Below are 18,552 nucleotides of genomic sequence, written 5' to 3' on the forward strand. Positions count from 1 at the left end.
CATTGGCTTCACTGTCCATAATGAAGAACCAATTCCCAGCATTTCAACTGGTATATCTTGAGCATTTTTACGTACTGCCTACTGTTAAACTACTCAAAAGCAAAAGGAATATTGGAAGGGGAAAACTCGCATCCTGGTTGTGCTATAATAAATTTGCTGTTTGTTTTAGCTAAATTAATTGCATAAAATGTGAACTTGTAAAAGTTTTCAGTATGCTGTTTTTTGGAACTAGGTTTAATTAGATTGAGTTTGGACTCAGATGCAAGCACAATATACAGCACAAAGGTTTCCAGGTAGGAGTAGTACTAGAAGATCTGTACCATATTTACTGCAGCTGCTCTACACACAATCCCTTGTTCAAAGGAAAGGTCAAAATATTTTATTCCACTGGGCTGTTAAAAGTGAAAAGTACTAAATAAAATGAGACAGAGAAATAAAAAAGCTAATAATACCCAATCAATGGACAGCTGCAATCTAAGCGGTTTGACACCAGTCACTATTGATGTGTGGGATGCAGTAAGACAAGGCTATTGAATGCTATGTTACAGCGCACCATCCAGCGCTAGTCTGGTCATAATAACAAAATATCAGAGCTGCCAAAATAAATCCAGGCCAGTGGGGGGGTTTAAACACACGATACTAGTTATTTATTTTGCTTGCTTGGCAATGGATTATTGTGATGCCTTACACTGTCGTCAGATACTGGAGTATTAACATCTGTAGCAAATGCAGCAGCAGAACAGGGAAAACAGGGCCTTGCATATCCTTGCACAGATCAGTTTTGGACTTGCTACAATGCCAGCCTCAAAGAAAAGGTGATCACCTACAGTTCCTAGGAACACACTGAGGGAGTTCAAAGAAAAGGGACAGACTGTGTCCATTAGCTCCAATTAATGTCATAAACCTCCCCTGAATTGTGTTCAGTTTTAAGTTCAAGTCTGTATTATTTTCCCTTACCAGTCTTTCCTTCAAGCCATTAAAAAGAGTCTGTGTCTTTCTTTCCCCACAAATGGAAATTCTACACAAATATGGTCCCACAGCAGGAAACTATACAGTATAGTATGAAAGAACCTTTTATCAAACTTAAAAGGATTAATGCATTTCTTTCAGCAAAAGCTCTGCATGTCTCCCAACTCAAGCAGTTTATAAAAAGACTGGGACTTTTTGTTTAAAATGCAGGTAGAGTCCAATTATCCAACATGAAATCTTAAGCTGTTTGTTTGGGATCTAAATTTTACAAGGGAGAAGCAATCTCTCCAGTAACTTGCTGGAATGTAGGTGCATGTGTTTTATGGACAATGAAGCCTCTGGGAAAAGAGGAAAATTTTTTGTGTTTAACATCTCAGGCTTAGTACTGTTTTCAATTTTGGGGCCAGAGCAGCTTAACTGCAACAAAGCACCATGTCCAACAGAGCCTGTCATGATTTCAATTTTCATAAGGAAAGATTTGAATGGATCTCCTTAGAAAATCTTTTAACAGCCGTTTTTCACTGTACTTTTTAGAGCAGTAAAATGAAAATTAGTATTGACTTCTTGTCATTGTTACAGAACCACAACCCACAAAAGCATTAGGTGCTACAATGGTGGCTATCACAGAGCTGGATGGCTAAACATTCAAGCTCTAACAAATCATCCTATAATGGTTTTAGAAGTTACTTCTCCAGCTGCACTGCCTGCTCCTCTGCCACCTTTTACCACTCCCACAGCAGGAGGAAATGTATGCTCAGCCTTCAGCCATTACAATGCAAAGTCTGACATTTTAGCATAAATCCCTGTTTATGGCTGTACAAACGAAGTACTCTGACTCAGGAGCTTTGGTGATGATCTAACACCAGTGTTTACTTCACCTTCCAATTCTGAAAGGGCCCCTTATAGCAGAAGCAAATATATATCTTCTCAGAGAAGCAGTTCCCTAGCCATTATATTAGCTTAAACTGCAAGTGAAGGTAATATCCTGAATAACACATTGATATTTAGTTCTTAATAAATTGAGGATTGCATTAGAGAATAATATGGATAAAAAACTGTAACCAGAGAGTTAAAATCTTGCGCCGATATTGAATCTAAAACTAAAAACAAACAAGACAAATAGTAACCTGAACAGTCTCCTAATTTTGATGCATTACTTCACTGTTAATCAAAATTACCTTTCTTTTAACCTTAACTGTTTGAATATCTCTCCTGCCTGAATGGCAATGTGAGCCAACAGTGAAGGTCAATGAGAGCATCTTGCTGCTCATACTGTGTCCTTTGTCAACATGTTGTACTTGTTGGGAGACAGGCAAATTAAACATTAAATTACATCAGCAAAACCAGCACTCTTTAAATCACAGGATTTCAAAAATTTTTTCAATTAATTGCAGAGCCTGTTGACAGACTACACAAACTAGAGAAACCTTAGTAAGTGTGGGAGGTGAGTGGGCAGGGAGCTGATAAACGTTATTTGTAACCAAGAGAACTGCAATACAGCTAAAAGTAGACATTGTCTTTGTGATGGAGTAACAGGTATTTGCCCTCAATAGGTATTTTACTTAACAGACAGTAATGCAGAATTTGGGAAATAAATTTCAAATATGCAGGCAAAAGAAATTTGTTGCCAGTATTACAAGGGCAGAGTATTGTATTTATATTGCATTGATGTCTATAAGGATAAATTACACTCAGCAGTTGTGAATATCAGCCACTGTGGTGAACGCCAGCCATGATATGGAGTATAATGAAGAGATCGAGAGATGGCTCCACTGTTCTCTGCCTTTTTTTGTAAAAGCATGTGGAAATAAAGTTGGAAAAACGTCTTGATTTCTTCTCAGAAAGAGTGGCAACGCATTGGAAAAGGCTGCCTAGAAAAGTGGTGGAGTTTCCTTGGAGGAGTTCAGGAATAGCGGAGATCTACACTTAGGGACAGGGCTAAGTGGGCATGGCTCAGCAGTTAGTCTAGACAATATCAGTGGTCTTTCCCAGTCTAAATCAACCTATGGTAAGAGGGGTGCTGATGACAAGTAGCTGTACAAGCTGTAGACATTGAGGATCTTTGTGAAAGACATTCAGCACCAGAAGACAGTTTCTGATGCTCATCTGCTAAGATTTCAGAAGCCATTAAGAAATGGCTTTCCTCCACTATATGACTTTTCGAAATCCTGAATTTCATATTCAATGGCACCATCAGAGCCATCTGAAAAAACACAAGCTAGTCCAACAGAATGAGACAAAATTGGGAGATTTTGTTCAGCAATGACTGATACATTTATCTTCAAAGTATTTTGGATCTCAACACGCTGATAGCTCATTCTATGTTAAGATATGCTTTCATTTTAATTTTGCTGTATGTCATAAAAGGAAAACTGAGAAAAAAGGATACTAAAAATCGTGAAGAGATCTAATTATGGTACCTGGATATGCTGCATTTATAAACTATAAATAAGAATAAGCACACTCAAATTTGAAAACCTTACCAGCAGAGAAGGCTTTTATGCAGTGAGATCCTATTTTAATTAAACCAACCTCCTTTGGTTCTGCATAGTCTGCATTCAAGGCCTCTCGGAAGCAGCATTTAGTCAATTAAGTATTTTATTAACCAATTGATTTTTCCTGTTAGTTCTTAACTTCTTTGTACCTGTTAGGAATCATTACGAAAGCTGAATAAATTGGTTTCTTTCATCTCTAAAAGGCAACAATAAATAATAAAACAGGTTGGACAAGTTTTCAGTGGGGAACCTAAATACGAATAAAAATACCTGCCGTGTATCATATAATATAAAATACTAACTGCTAGGAGGAGCACAGTATTTCAATAAATCACATTGTCACACTGACCTTTATTGATATACTGTTTCTCAACTTAAAGGATTGTCCCTGCTGCTTCAGAAGATCTTTTGTTGTGAAGGGCCTGCAGATTCATCACATAAGAAAAAGATTATTTGCCCACCACAGGGCTAAGTTTGTATGCTAAACAGAAGAGAAAAGCCAAAGCCTTTTCAGGACTATTTAGATGTACAGATTTATTTAGAATCAAAGGAGAACAAATAGGCTTTCCTGAAATAAGTATAAGATGGGATTTGTACTATCTTTTTGTATGAAGTGTTGTTTTTTCTTTCTTTTTACAGGAAAATGAAGAAAAGCAGTGCTATTTCCTTTCTGATACATAATAGAGTACTTAATTTTATGGAACATCCCACTGTTATAGTGTTACAACTATGGAATGACAGTACAGTATTATAAAATGAGATTCACTGCACTGGCTGAAACTCAGCAGATTTATTGTTTGTTTTGTACCAGAGTCTGAAATGAGCACCACAGAGGTCTCCAAAGGACACATCTGAGCCACAGCAGAAAAGGAGTCATTAAAAACCACCATGATCCTGTATAAAAAACTATTCCCTGATTAAACAAAAATGGCAGAAGCAATCTGATACAAATCTAGAATATAACTCAATTTCTATTGCCTAAGGAAATATCCAAATTATACTGTATAGATTAATTCAACACACAGTAAAGAGATGTAGAATGTTTTCTGTCATATGTAGAAGACCTCTGCACAAATTAGTGAAAAGTTTATGAAGTCAAATGCTCTTCATGAAGTTCCTGCTGTCAACATTGAGGATCTCCCAGGAACTTTCGTTTCTGTTAATTTTAAGTCTGGGTCATATTGGTTTGAAGACAATTCTGACTCAAGATGTAGATGTCCAACGAGGAGGAAAGTTTTATTGTTTTGTAACATGAAATAAAACAAGCATGGTTTGGAGCCTCTTCCTTCTACTGAAGCTGCAGTTATTCATCTCTCCCATTTAATATGGTTCTGAATTGAAAAAGGTGTCGGAGTCTGAAGAAAAGTACATTTAAGGAATAGCTGACAGTAATTTTACTGTCTGAGCTAAGAACGATGTGGATATCTGAGAAACCTACGCCTTGCATGATTGGTTGAGCTGTAACTCCTCTGTTTCCTGTGTTCCTGGTAGTCTTACACAGAACAGGTATACAGTAAAAATCAATTGGTCGTTCTGATACTGATATTTATGATTTTTCTCTTCAGAAATCAGTCCATGCACAAACTTCAAAGAGTTAATCAACTTAGTAATGCAGCTTTATTTCCTCAAAATCAGAAGCTCTGCTAAATTCCACAAAAAGTCCACAGCTGGGCTGAACTTCAGGTGACACTTGCCCATCCTTTCTGATCCCTCTGATAGTTTATACACCTCCTTGCCACCACTTGGCACAGCTGCGTACACAACCTCCAATACCACTTTGTCAGATTATTTTACTGTTGTACTTACCTAGGCTTCTCTTACCTTTCCCTCCCCCTCCTGCTTATTTCTGCCTGTTTCTCTAGCAAAATCTTACCACTTACTGCTTTCCTTGCACCTTTTCACCTTAACCTCCCCAGCCCAATCATTAATTTCATACAATTGCCAAGGCACTTCATTCAGTACCCAACTAAGATCACCGTCATGCTCAACTTCATTCCTATTTCCAAGTCTTCTCTTCACCAACCATACATCTCAAGTAGGTGTATGGATAGTGTCAGAAACAACAAGTGTTGCATTTAAACACAAAATTAAATGCCACCATATGGCAAAAACAAATCAAAATTAAGCAAACTGTGCCAGGGTAATGCCTTTGCTTTCCCAGAATGTGCCACAAGTGAGGCAGACGTGCCGTCCCTTCACTGGCAATGTTTGCATTGGGTGGTAACACAGAAGAGCTGAAGGCTGTAGATTTGTTGACATTCTTGGATATACCTGTCATGCAGCCTGCCTTCCTGGCCCCGAGGCTCTCTATAGAGAAACAGGGCATAATAAAGTTGATTGATTTGTGTTTGTCACTCATCCAAGTTGCTTTCATTTCAGTGTCCCTCAATCTTGCTTTTTCATTTTCATTTGGAGCCACTGAAATCTCACCTTCCAGAGAATCCAAGCTGTTGGACTTGTCATCTGGTTCAAGATGTCTGCACAGCATGAACAAAATTTACTGTCCTATGAGCAAACTGTTTTGGTGGTTCTAATAGAAAACACAGCAATATCTCTTTTATGCTCTGCTGGGAAACAATCAGCCTTTTTTTTTTTTTCCATGAGGAGAAAAAAATTTTGATAGAGGTTACAAAAAAAATCCTGAAAAAAAAAACCCAGCATGCAACCAACAGTATATAGAGTGAATTTGAATTAGGTTGCTCTTACATTTTCTCCTTAGATTTAAGATCTCGGTTAAAACAAAATTTTATTCTTTTAAATTGTCCAGGTTATATGTGGCAAAGAAATTATATTACGTGACTCAAAAAATACTGTACTCAGTTGAGTGTTAATGTCAACTGTGCTCATTTGTTTGTTTTCTCATCACAAACTTTGTTGAAATTTATCACTAATGGATCAGTTTCTGTCAATTTACCTGCAAAACAATTGCATTCTTTAACAAAGCTTTAGTAGCGTGACTTTTTTAAAACAACTTTTAAAGGCCCTGAGCTTTTGAGAAATGAAAAAGTATGTGCTTTCTTCACAGCCAACCCCCCACGCTTTTTTTTGTTACAGTTTTTTATATAAACTATATGGCTTGCTGCTGTCTGCTAGAAAGGCCCCAATGGGAGACCCAAGGTCACTAGGATCTAAAGAGAGACACTGCACAAGTAGTTAGGATGAAAGAATATCCCACTGGGGTTTTGGACTTGCAGTTTCTTGGCTCTTGTGACTTGAAATAAATGTATCATCAGTGTCTGGAGCCACCAGCCATATTCTCACTCATGAAGCTAACATTATAGTCAGAGTTAAACAGGTGAAGAGGATGAAAACCTCTATCATTTACTTCACATATAATGATGCTTTGACTTCTCTCTGGTAGGTCAGGATGGAAATTTTCACTAGCTTCAGCAGATCCTGGAATTATTAGGAAAGCTCCCTGCTAAACAATCTGTTGTGAAGATTCAGTGATATATAATAGGATATGCAAAAGGATGTTGATTTAGCAAAAAAACAAAAAAACGAAAAACAACCAAACAACAAAAAACAAACACCCTAAATCCTGGTACATACTTAACTAGTGCTATTCAGTATGTGATTTACTTTTAATAATACTTGAGGAAAAATTTAGTGTTCTTCTGTGTTTTCTTTCTTCATAATTACAGAAGATATTGAAGTATGTTTGAAGCCTTCAGACTGAGGTGAAGGTCACTTTTTGGGTTTTGGAACTGATTTCCCTTGTGCACTCTTCTGCATGTTGAATAAACCTTTTTGTCCATCTCCTTATGACCGGGATCAAAACGTGTTTGTGCTTTATTTAGATGCTACAAAACACCATCAATGGATGGCTACTGCAACAGCTTTTAAAAAAGTCACAAGAACACAAACGTATCATCAAGAAAAAAATATACTGAATGCTCATCACATGGGAAACTCACAGACATCTGGGAGCAGACCACAAAACCTCACTCTTTCAGAGTAATTTAATGAACTGTCTAGTCAGCTTGGCTTCCCATAGCTAGGAAAAAAACAGACAAAAACCCTTCACAAAAATTTTGAAGTAGAATAAGCCATGCACTAAACTAAAAACCTTCCAACACTGCCCATTTGAGAGCCAAACTTGGCTCATTCACTTTGAAATCTAATGACACAAAAAGGCAGAAAAGAAAAAGGACTGTAGATAACCTGTACAATTCTCTCACATACAAAATGAAAACGTCCTCTATGTCTTGCTTCAACCTTTTATCTTTAACAGACACCCAACCGGGAATATACTCAATTAAGTCTGACTTTAGCTTATTATTAATGGTATCTTGGATAAAGTGATTTATCAAGCAACCCAAGGATAACTGACTTTTAGCTCTCCAAAGTAATACAGTAGAAAGCCATTACTGAGATACGCTACTGAAACAAGACTGGACTGAAGGTCTAATGTACTGAGCCAACAGGCTTTGTCCAGTGGTCCAGTACTGCACAATGGATCCAGCTGGACATGACACATCACAAGCTACACTGCTTGTCCAATACAGTGTGAACAGCAAGCTTTTCCTGTTGCAAAAATGGGATCCTTGGAAGTTAGATGTCAAGGAAGAAAACTGCAGAAGGTTCCTCCACACCAATACTTAATATTCAGGAACCAACAGTTTTCCAGTAAATTCATTTCTATTCACTTACTGGATCTGGAAGAAAGAATACATCAAGAAATCTGTGTCCTTTGGGCCCTGATGAAAAGTGTGCTTTCTTAACAAAAAAAGCCTTGAAACTCTACCTGCTTCAAAGAGAAATCGCACATTGTCTGAAAACTCAAGGCAGCAGTCAAAATGAGATCCCAGGGAGAGACAGTGCACGAGGCCAGAATGCTGCAGCTTCAGAATTTTCACAATGGAAATAAACAGAATTTCAAGCTATGGTGTACATGAAAAACTGAAGAATTAAGGGTTACATTATGTTCTTGGCCTTCAGAATTATTCACAATTTATCTCAATATGAGTTGCTTGCACATAAATAGGAAAGATGTGGTTTGAGAGTCCGAATTAAAGGGAAAAAAGTCAGGACTTACAAGATCACTAAGTATAAATGCTGATAAACTGAGTTGGAATATCTCTGCCCTGTAAAATCATACTGTATTTTTTCCATTATTTCCTAAAGATCTCAGGGGAGCCTTGTCTTTCACAGAATCACAGAATCACCCGGGTTGGAAGGGACCCCAAGGATCATGTAGTTCCAACCCCCTGCCTAGCAGGGCCACCAAACATACACATTCAGTTCAGGTTGCCCAGGACCCCGTCCAACCTGGCCTTAAACACGTCCAAGGACGGGGCATCCACAACCTCCCTGGGCAGCCCGTTCCAGGGCCTAACCACTCTCCTAGTAAAGAACTTCCCCCTAACATCCAACCTAAATCTTCCCTCCTTCAACTTGGATCTATTTCCCCTAGTCCTGCTGTTGTCAGCCCTTTTGAAGAGTTTACTCCCCTCCTGGGTGTAGGTTCCCTTCAGGTATTGATAGGCTGCAATGAGGTCTTTACCCATTTCTGTTTTCCCCTTAAGTGACAAAGAACTGAAGAAGATCATGCTTCAGGGAATTTGTTACTAATGTCAATTTGGCATTTAGCCACAGCATTTCTCTCTTCTTTATATTGAAAAACAGCTGCATGTTACCTGCATACCTCATTAATTAGACAAAAAACACAGATGACATGAACTTTGATTTTCCTTCTGTCCCAAGCACCAGTAATGCACCCTTCCATGTTTAGATTATAGAAAGATCACTGAGAAGATGAGAAGACTAAAGTAAAGTACTGCAATGTAACCACATTCCTTCCTGTCACAAACTCAACTCTGCTTGTAGGCTGGGAATGCCCCAGGAGAGCAGCAGAGTTAACACTGTCCACTCTCTAGAGAGTAATTCTTTCTGTCAAGCGCTCTCTTGACTAAAGAGCATAGCTGTCATGATAAATCACCTCACTGAAAAAGATACTTTATAGACAGATACTCTGACCTCAGACTGTTAGATTAGGCATAGGCTGGAGGTCCTGCTATGCTTGTGCATTGTGGAGAATATAAGCATTCATTTAGAGAGCATCTGATGGCACAGTTAGTGCGTACCAGACATGGCCCTTTGCTATTTCTAAGATACATTACGCAGAGGTGGAATGTGGGGGAGTAGGTCAGACTGCACGTCCTTTTCAGACGTGTTATCGGAATACACTCACAGGTAATTGCAGCCACGTGAATTTTATCTGCTGGTGACTGAGTTCCAGTCTGCCTACAGGGTAGCCCCAAGTGAGACACTGATTACCATCCCTGGGTTTTAACACTTAGAGAAGCTTGTATCTGTATCTGGCTACATCACTGATAAAACTGATCCTCGCAGCAAAAAACCTAGGCTATAAAAAAGACTTCTGTGGATACCTACTGAGCACAGTTGAGCGTAACACTGCACCTTCTAGGCCATCAGAAAAATTGTAACAGATCACTACCTAAAGTACTAAGAACACTAATGTTTTATACCTGGAAGCTTTTGTTCAACCACAGTTATTGCCATTTTTAAACCATAGAAGAATGGAGTTTGGAAGGGATCCCTAGTGCTTGTTCAGACCAAACCCTTTCCTGAAGCAGCAGCAGCAACAAAAGAAGGATGAATAGTTCCAAGGCCTACAATTCCACAGCCACTCTGGGTAACCTGTTCCGGTGTTCAACCACAATTTAACAACACTCTACACAGTTCAGCGCAACTAACCTTCCTACTTCATTTTGTCCCTTCTTTTTCATATTCTGCCAGATCAATATAAACCTTATTTGGACCCCGTGCATTCAGCTTCTGTTCCTACAAGTCAAGGAATTGTTCTCCTGTGGTTTCCCTTTGCTTATAAGAGAACACACCTATGGCAAATACTGAATGGGCCACTATATAGAAGCTATACTTCTGTATACTGTATCCTTCAGTTCACCCAGACCTGAAAATACAAATATGTGAAGAATATATTCTGCAATCAAGTACTGGGAGACCATGCTGAAAGTAATTCAGTTGACAATACATGTGTATGTACACATACAGGAACAACAAAAAAAAAATTGTGCAATGTGCACATTGACCACACAGTAAGTGAGATTGAACGAGCAGTTCAATCTCAGTTATACGAGTCAATATGCTCAGAGGATTATTTAGAATCATGAAGTTATATTAAAAAAAAATGGATTTGCAAAACTGAAGGCATAACTTTTTAATTATAATGTCAGACCATCACTCCAAGCTATTTCATACTCTGCTGCGGGGAAAAGTTTTCTTTCTTTCCTGTTATTCACAGTAGCCAAAAATTTAAAGAGTTGCCAGGGATAATTTCTTTATTATGCAGTTTATCCTGTCCCTCTAAGCCAGCCCTTATTCTTACCTACCTTTTATTGTTACTGAGTTAGCCAAAGTGTTTAATATCTTCAGAAAAATGAATACAAATGTATTGCAGACAATCACATTTGAGAAATCAGCAAACCGTTTTTGCATTTCCAGACTTCTGAATAGCTTCATTTTATTACACTGTGATTATCTGTCCAAATTCTTTTAATAAGTTTTAGGGCTGCAGGAATTCTAGGACCAGTATTCATTTCATGCCTTCAATAGCCATCAGTTGGTGGTGATTATCATCTATTCTGTGCTGAACTTGGTTAAAAATTGAGATGATGAATAGGTGCTATAAATCCCTGCACTTTCCTTGACCATTCCATTCATTCAAAAAAATAATCATCAGTTGAGGAACGATGTATGTTGCTGCCATACCCCAGCTATCACACATTTGACTTTGCTCTCAACTGTAAAGACAAACTGATAAGATTTTTTTTTCCTGCCAGCAGCTGAAGACAATTCTCATCTCAATTCCATTCACAGAAGTCAGCACTGCTTGGTAACTCTCATGAAATACACTCTTATTTTGTGAATTCTGATATTATTAATCTGCATGAAAATACCCTGAAGAATTTCAGAGAATCAAAATTTGACAAAGAACAAAGGTTTGGCAGACATTCAAGTTGAGTTTGATTTCAAATGGCAAACTGTAGGCCATCAGACTTAACAGTGACTGCAGCCCTTTGGGATGGGCTTCAGATACAAATCCTATTTATATGATCTGATCACTGAGTAAATTGTTGCATACAAGTAAACTGTATCACAGAAAAAAAAAAATCACATAAACTTTTCATTTTACAGATAAATAGACAATGGGACTTTAAGACAAAGCATCACAAAAAGCAACCTTCCAATACCAGACCTATAAGCACTGATCTTGGGTGTAAATATTACCTGTGACTTGTACTTTATACTTCCACATACAGCACTTGAGTACTACAAAATATTAGCAAAAAAAAGGTAACAAGGTAAATTATATGCAAAGAGGTTGCCTGACTTCTCCTGAGGATTACTACATCCCAAGATACAGGGACCATTAGAAGTGTCTCTAAGTGAATAATACTAGTTCACACCTGCTAAGGATCTGACCTTACATGAACTGTTACAATATACTACCAAAATCCTTAAAATCATAAAGCTATGCTCTTTTAGTCAATTCAGATCTTAGGCGACACTATTAAATAGCCCCACCTCAGCAGTTTAATAAAAACTTTAAATGGATAATGTCATTATGGCTTTGATATTAAGACCTGAACTGCATTTGTAACAAAATTAGCTGAAGCAAAGACAGCTTACCATAACAAGTGGTAGAAGAAGAGAGACCATTGTAATGCTCCCTTGCCCTCAAATGAAAGTGCTTTCTCATTTAGGTAGGAAATTAGTTTCATAAACCTTAGCTAAACATGACCTTATTCTTCTGAGTGTCTAACATCATAAATAATTATTGTATAGAAAGTAATTTTTAGATACAGTCCTTTGTTATAAAAGCTGTCTCTTATAGCCATTGCTCATAAATGAGTGTATAGATGTGCTATTATGCATAGCAGTACAAAAAAAAAGGTAGAACAGTGCACTTACAGTGCAATAGTCTACATTAGAAGGAAAACAGTTTTCTTGATGCTCATGTCAAATGTAAGAATCCTATGTCAATTAGCCAAAACATATAGACAGGTCACAGGACTAGTTGTCTGTATTTACTAAAGGAGAAGATTTGAATATTTCTGTAAGAGGTCCTTGGATCCTGCAGCTTACCATTCCAGCACACTATGCAAACAATTTACTGTCTCTCATTTCACTACTGATTAGCAATTACAGTCATATAGGACACTTCCACTGAGAAAGTTACATTATGGGAAGCTGTACTCCATGTACAGTCATAAGCAGTCAGAAATTAGCTTTTGGTATTTCCGTTGTAAATTAAAAAGAAAACTATCAGTCATCTTCCTCTCCCTAAAAACACATTTTAGGTTTAATTTTTACTCTCAGAATGAGACTGGAACAGGAAAAATATACTCCTTTAGCCAATGCTCACAGAATCATTGCTTCCCAGTAGTACTCACTGCTTTCCAAAGACAGAGTACAGTGGGACATCATTCAGAGCTGGATAATATACTTCTCCACTCCAGCTTGTGACAGACTTTACCTGCACTGAAGGCCAAACATCTTTGCTTTAATTTAGAGAGCTAAATGAAAACAGATGTAAAAGCTCAGAACAATCATCAGAAACACGAAGGATTTCCTTCTCTATTTTGCCTGTTTTATTTGCCAAGAAAAAATGTAGCTTGCAACAGCCTGGAAATCCTTCTGCCCTTTCATATATGGCAAGGCAGAGGTGGACTAAGTTCAGTGCCTAGCAGATTCATCCTGAACCATTTCATTTGAAAGTGCTTTCTTTCCTGGAATCCAATTCGTCACGCAATAAACAAAAAAGCCAACCAACCAACTACTTCAGCCACAAAACTAGATCCCAGTTCTTCAATGCAATGGTCACTGTAGAGATGTTTCTACCCACAGCAACATGAGCAAGCATAGAATTTTAAATTAGAAATGATTATCACCTAGGAAAAAATTAAAATCATACTCCAGTGACAAGCTCTTTTTGTCAAACTCACATACTTCTCCATATAATTCTAAATATCTTCCATCAGGAGAAGCCACTGTTCAATCTAAAGATTTTTTTGCCATTTTGTGAAGTATTATGAAGTATACTTCTAAGCTTCTGTCTGCTTATTATTTGTAAAGTATAAAGGAAAATAATTGAAAACTGAGTTTTCAGCCTGCACATAACTCACAAAGACATTTGTATCAGTAGGGAAATACTTAAAGCACTTGAATATTCAGATTATGAAATGCTTGTATTAGATGCATTTAGCCAGTTGCGAGGCTTGAATTACCAATTTCAACAGGAATTATTTTATGCCCTTTTCTAAGGGATTTCAGATGAATAACACCACTAATCAGTCTCAAGTAGCATAAAGCTTACCTTAAAGGCAATTACACCCAGGAGCATGATGTCTTCAAGAACGATGACTCTGAAACTTGGCTGTATTTATGACTCCTACCACAGCAACTTAATACAGATTTTTCTCTGTCCATTGTGAGCTTGTTTAGATGAGGAACATTTGCTAAATTTGTAATGGCCCTGGCTTACTCCAACCATACTGATGGCACCAGTTTTTGCAAAACCAATAGCAAGTCATTTCAAATAACTAGCTTGAATCCAATATAAGCTAGTTCTTAACATTATTTTAGTGGTGACTTACCTTTCTTAATTGAAAGTTTTATCTTCCAGTACAACAGATAGCCATGAATCATATGTATTACACCAGACTAGTTCAGCATTACTTATAACAGGCTTGTAGACATCTGTCAAACGTTCCACCGTCACCCAACTTTCAGGTGACTGACCTATCACAGAACCCATTACTCTGAGTGACCACATTTTACTGATCAGTGTAGACGCAGATGTGTTTCAACTCCCAGCTTAACAGCCCTGTGCTTCGCCATATTTCAGTGTGGTAGCTCAAAGGGACAAAAAATAGAGCAGATTTGTAGAGCAGAAAATATCAGGTACAGTCACAGTTATGAGATGCTAAGTTGTCAGTTGCAATGAAAATTCTTTATTAAATAAAAATTGTAGAGTTGGTTTTTCAATCTACAATATTTAATTCAGTACACAGAGTCAAAAAGGCCCTGTCTTGGCACTCAAAACTGCCCAAAAGTGAAGACTTGCCTAGGATTTTTCCTGTACTGAGCTTTCTTAAAAGGAAAAAAAAAAATTTGCACTCAATAAAGAAAAAACATATTGGAGCACAAACTAGGAGAGCAGAAATCTGTAAGTTTATAAGCAGCTCTCCCTCAGTGAACTCTGTTTCTTCACATACATCCTCCCTTCCTAACTTTCAGCTTTATCAATTACTTAGTGGATTTTTGCAACTCATGCCCTATTTCCAACTCCCTTTAAGCTTTTCTTTCTCTCTTTCCAGTGACCTGGCTGCCTGCTGTCTGCTCCCCTCACTCTTCCTGCTTGACCTACAGGCTCACAAATCCTTTTTCTGATGCCCTTCATAGATCCTCCCCTTCATAGATCCTCCTGCTTGCTTCCCATTGCAGTCTCTGGAGTCTTCTCTGCCTCAAATAATCCCAGCTGCCAAGAGCAAATAAAACCTCTCCTCCTCATTCCAACAAGCCTACACAGTCGAGTCTCAATCTTTGAGGAATATAAGACAAATGAAGAACAAATGATTAAAACAGATTCTATCTGGCATACCAACTAAATACATAAGTTCAAGTGAGAACACTGGCTCAGAGCAACAGCACCAAAATTCTTCATATATAGAGGCAGAGATGAAATAGCTGCAGCAATACCTCTTATAAATCCTTTACCTCTGTAGATCTCAAAGCACTTCACAGTGGATGGTAATTTTTATCTCAATTTTATTCAGATGCGGACTAACAAGTTTTACTAAGGTACTGGTAATGTAAGAAAACCATTTATGGGTTTCTTTTCCTCAGAGAACTCAGACCATTTTGTGAAGGTGGTCAATGTAATTGCTTTAAAGCTGAGGAAGGCAGCAGAGGAGGGACACAGTACGCTTCAGATTGTTTTGACAGTCAGCATCAGACCATGGACAAAAACATCTTGTGCTCAAAAAAGGAATTGGACAGGATCTTCACGGAAGGTAAAATTAAGGATTCTGCTCTTGAGAAAAGCTAACATGGTGCTAACACCAAGACACATCAAACAACTTCAACTCACACAACTATGGAAGCTCATACTCCAAAAAATTCCAGCACCAGCTATAATACATTTAATTTCCATTCCTACATCACAGAACTTCTGATTTTCAAAGCATGGGAGGAACTTAATTATCTGTTACAAAAAGCTCTCAAAAGTGTTTAGAGCAACACGTAAATAAAATACAGTAATTTGCAATTCTAGTCATTAAGGAATTTCTACCATCAGTGATTGCAGTCATCACAGATGGGCTGGCAGCCATTTGAGCTCAGTGTTTCCTGAGCATAATCGTAATTCTTCAGGGAAAATTTAAACACTGTTTAGCAACTCTGGACCTTCTGACTATGCCCAGAGGCAATTAATTTCTTTATAATGCCATCAGGTGATTCCCAGTGAGATTTTATATGTATATATATATATATGTATATATATATATATATATATATATTTAAATATATTTACACCCTCCCCTCTGTTTTTCATTTCTCCTGGAATACCTTTTATCTCTAAAATACAAGCTACAGAGAGAAAGCATAATCACTGTATGTCTGTGAAAACACAAATGAAGGAGTGTCCTACATTGCAGACCATTCACCTTCTTCCAATAATGCACTGCAGGATGTGATAGAAGAATAGGGGCAAGTATCCTGTGACTACCCTGGAAACTAGAATTAAGCTTTAATTTGCTTCTTAGGCAAATATAAGAGTTCAGTGTTCTGATGACACAGGAAAGCCCGAGTGCATGCACACATGGACTAAAGTATATTTACTTCCCTTTCTTAATGGTACACATTATCTTGGAAAATCTTACATATTATTTTTGATAATCATGTTTATGATTTTATATTATGGATTGAGTCCTTTTGAAGGCAATCAGTAAAATTACAACATAATTTTCAGCTTCACTGACAGAGATCACTAACATGAATGAGATTTACTGCCACATAATTTTATCTGAAAAAAAGCAAGGAAGGGCCTTGTCAATGCAGTACAATGAAATCCAGCAAGAGTTCAAAGTCATTTTGCTGTGCTCAGACTGCAAAGATGGTGGCCAGAGTAACTAAATACACAATGACATGTTAAATGAAAGACTTCTGAATCTGTTACAAACGGATTTTCCCAAAAGAAGGAAAAGTCAGCAGCATTTTATTAAATGCCATACACTTGAGCAACTTGGTTTTGGCTTCCATACCTTTACATCTGACACAATAGGACGTGCAATAACGTTATCCTTGTATACTCTGCACTATCACTGGTCTCCTCTCTTTTCTGCTGGGATTTATCTCTTCCGGAGACATGAGTTAAGTAATAGTTTTTATAAAGGTATAATAACTCCTCGTTTTATTACAGAAAAAGACAAGATGAAGTTGTGGAACTCTTCCAGCAGTATAATGCTTACTTTATTTAGTTGAAACATCTATGCTTTATATATATTTTTAAAGGAAATTTATTTTTAATAAATCAAAAATCATTTACGTTGTTGCTCAGTCATTTTCCAATTTCAAACAATTTTTTTATTACACCATCTCTTAAAATTGATTTGTAAAGTTTAGAAGAACATTAACATAATGTACAAACATTATTTTAAAGTAATGTTGCAAAATACAGCATCAAGCAGACATTTAAATTGAATGCTCCAACGAGCTCTGGGTAAAAGGGAACCTCAAAGCATTTTAAAGACCTAAAGAGAACAGTTGCTTTTTTTTTTTTTCTTTTTTCAAGTGTGCACTGGAAGATATTGATTCGTACGTATTGATAAGTGTCGCACAGCAGCTTTCCTGAAGCCTTTCCCGAATGTGAAGGGAGAAACACAGTAACAGAAAGCTCTCTAGAAATAATTAGAGCACAGAATAAACCAGGTATAAAGGACAAAAACCAAAGCAACACAGACATTTTTACTAAAGCCCAGTAGATCATCATGATGCACTGGACAACCATACAGCAATTATTTAAATCATTAGAGGAATGTCACAGCTTGCTTATAACATGACGGCAGAGCTTACATAGGCCATGATCAGGAGTTGCAAGGCTTTGATACCTTAACAGTTTCTAATATCATGTACCCCTAGAAAGAGCAGCAAGCTTGAGATAGAAACAGCTGTAACGCAAACCAGCCACAAGAGCTTCATAAATCAACTTTTTTTTTTTTTTTAACAGCTTTTATAAGTACTTTGTAGCACACACAAATAAATATATAAAGAGAAAAATAATACCAGATTAAATTATCTAAAAAGGTGATGGTCACAAACCACTTAAAGAAAGATACATTTGCTTACCTAGCGCAAACATGAGAGCCCACAAAATACTCCAAAAGGCAAAATCTCCAAGTAGAAAACCCTCCCTCCTCTCAGTAAGTCCTTAAATGAGGCTTAGAGAAGGGTGGATCCAGGTTCCACCCCTCTTTGAGTCACAACAGTGAATTACTTTCACCTGTGCTCCCAGGGCTGGCTGTGCCCATCACCAGGTGCTCACTCGTTAGGTCAGGCCATGCCTTAGCCATTCCCATGCACGTGCATACACACACATGAAAGTTTAACAAATATACATTCAGTAGCCTCCACTAGCTAACAACCTAGATGTATTCTTACTAAGTCAAGAACTACAAATACAAACTGCAATACAAACTCCAATAAGGATTTTTTTCTATATAGTGAGTAAACCCTTCAGGTATTGGCGTTTCTGACATGCTGTCTTCTTCATAAGAAACAACGTTACTCTGAGCAGTCAGTTCCATCAAAATTTATGAAACTGTGTTAGAATAAGTTACACTGTCAGATTTGTTGCTTTTTTTTCTTTTTTCTTTTTCCCACATAAGAAAAAGTTAAAGTAACAGTGCACTAAATTTTCTCAGAAAACCTGAGTTCCAAAGGAGTGAGGTCAAAACTGCTGGCACAAAATGAAAAGGAAAAAAAAAATTATTTCCAGCCCCATCCAGAGAAATTTAGAAACAGATAATGAATGCAGAAATTA

General features: G+C 37.5%; 1 long non-coding RNA gene across 1 annotated transcript in view; it reads right to left on the minus strand.

The window, feature by feature from the left end:
- LOC125699158 (uncharacterized) overlaps positions 1–18,297 on the minus strand; it is a 249,467-nt gene extending 231,170 nt beyond the window's left edge. Inside the window, exon 1 of the long non-coding RNA XR_007379462.1 lies at positions 17,859–18,297. This is a non-coding gene — a long non-coding RNA (uncharacterized LOC125699158). The remainder of the gene's footprint in view (positions 1–17,858) is intronic.
- Between the last annotated feature and the right edge of the window lie 255 nt (positions 18,298–18,552).

Source organism: Lagopus muta, chromosome 12 (assembly GCF_023343835.1).
Source record: "Lagopus muta isolate bLagMut1 chromosome 12, bLagMut1 primary, whole genome shotgun sequence".
Classification (NCBI taxonomy): Eukaryota; Metazoa; Chordata; class Aves; order Galliformes; family Phasianidae; genus Lagopus; species Lagopus muta.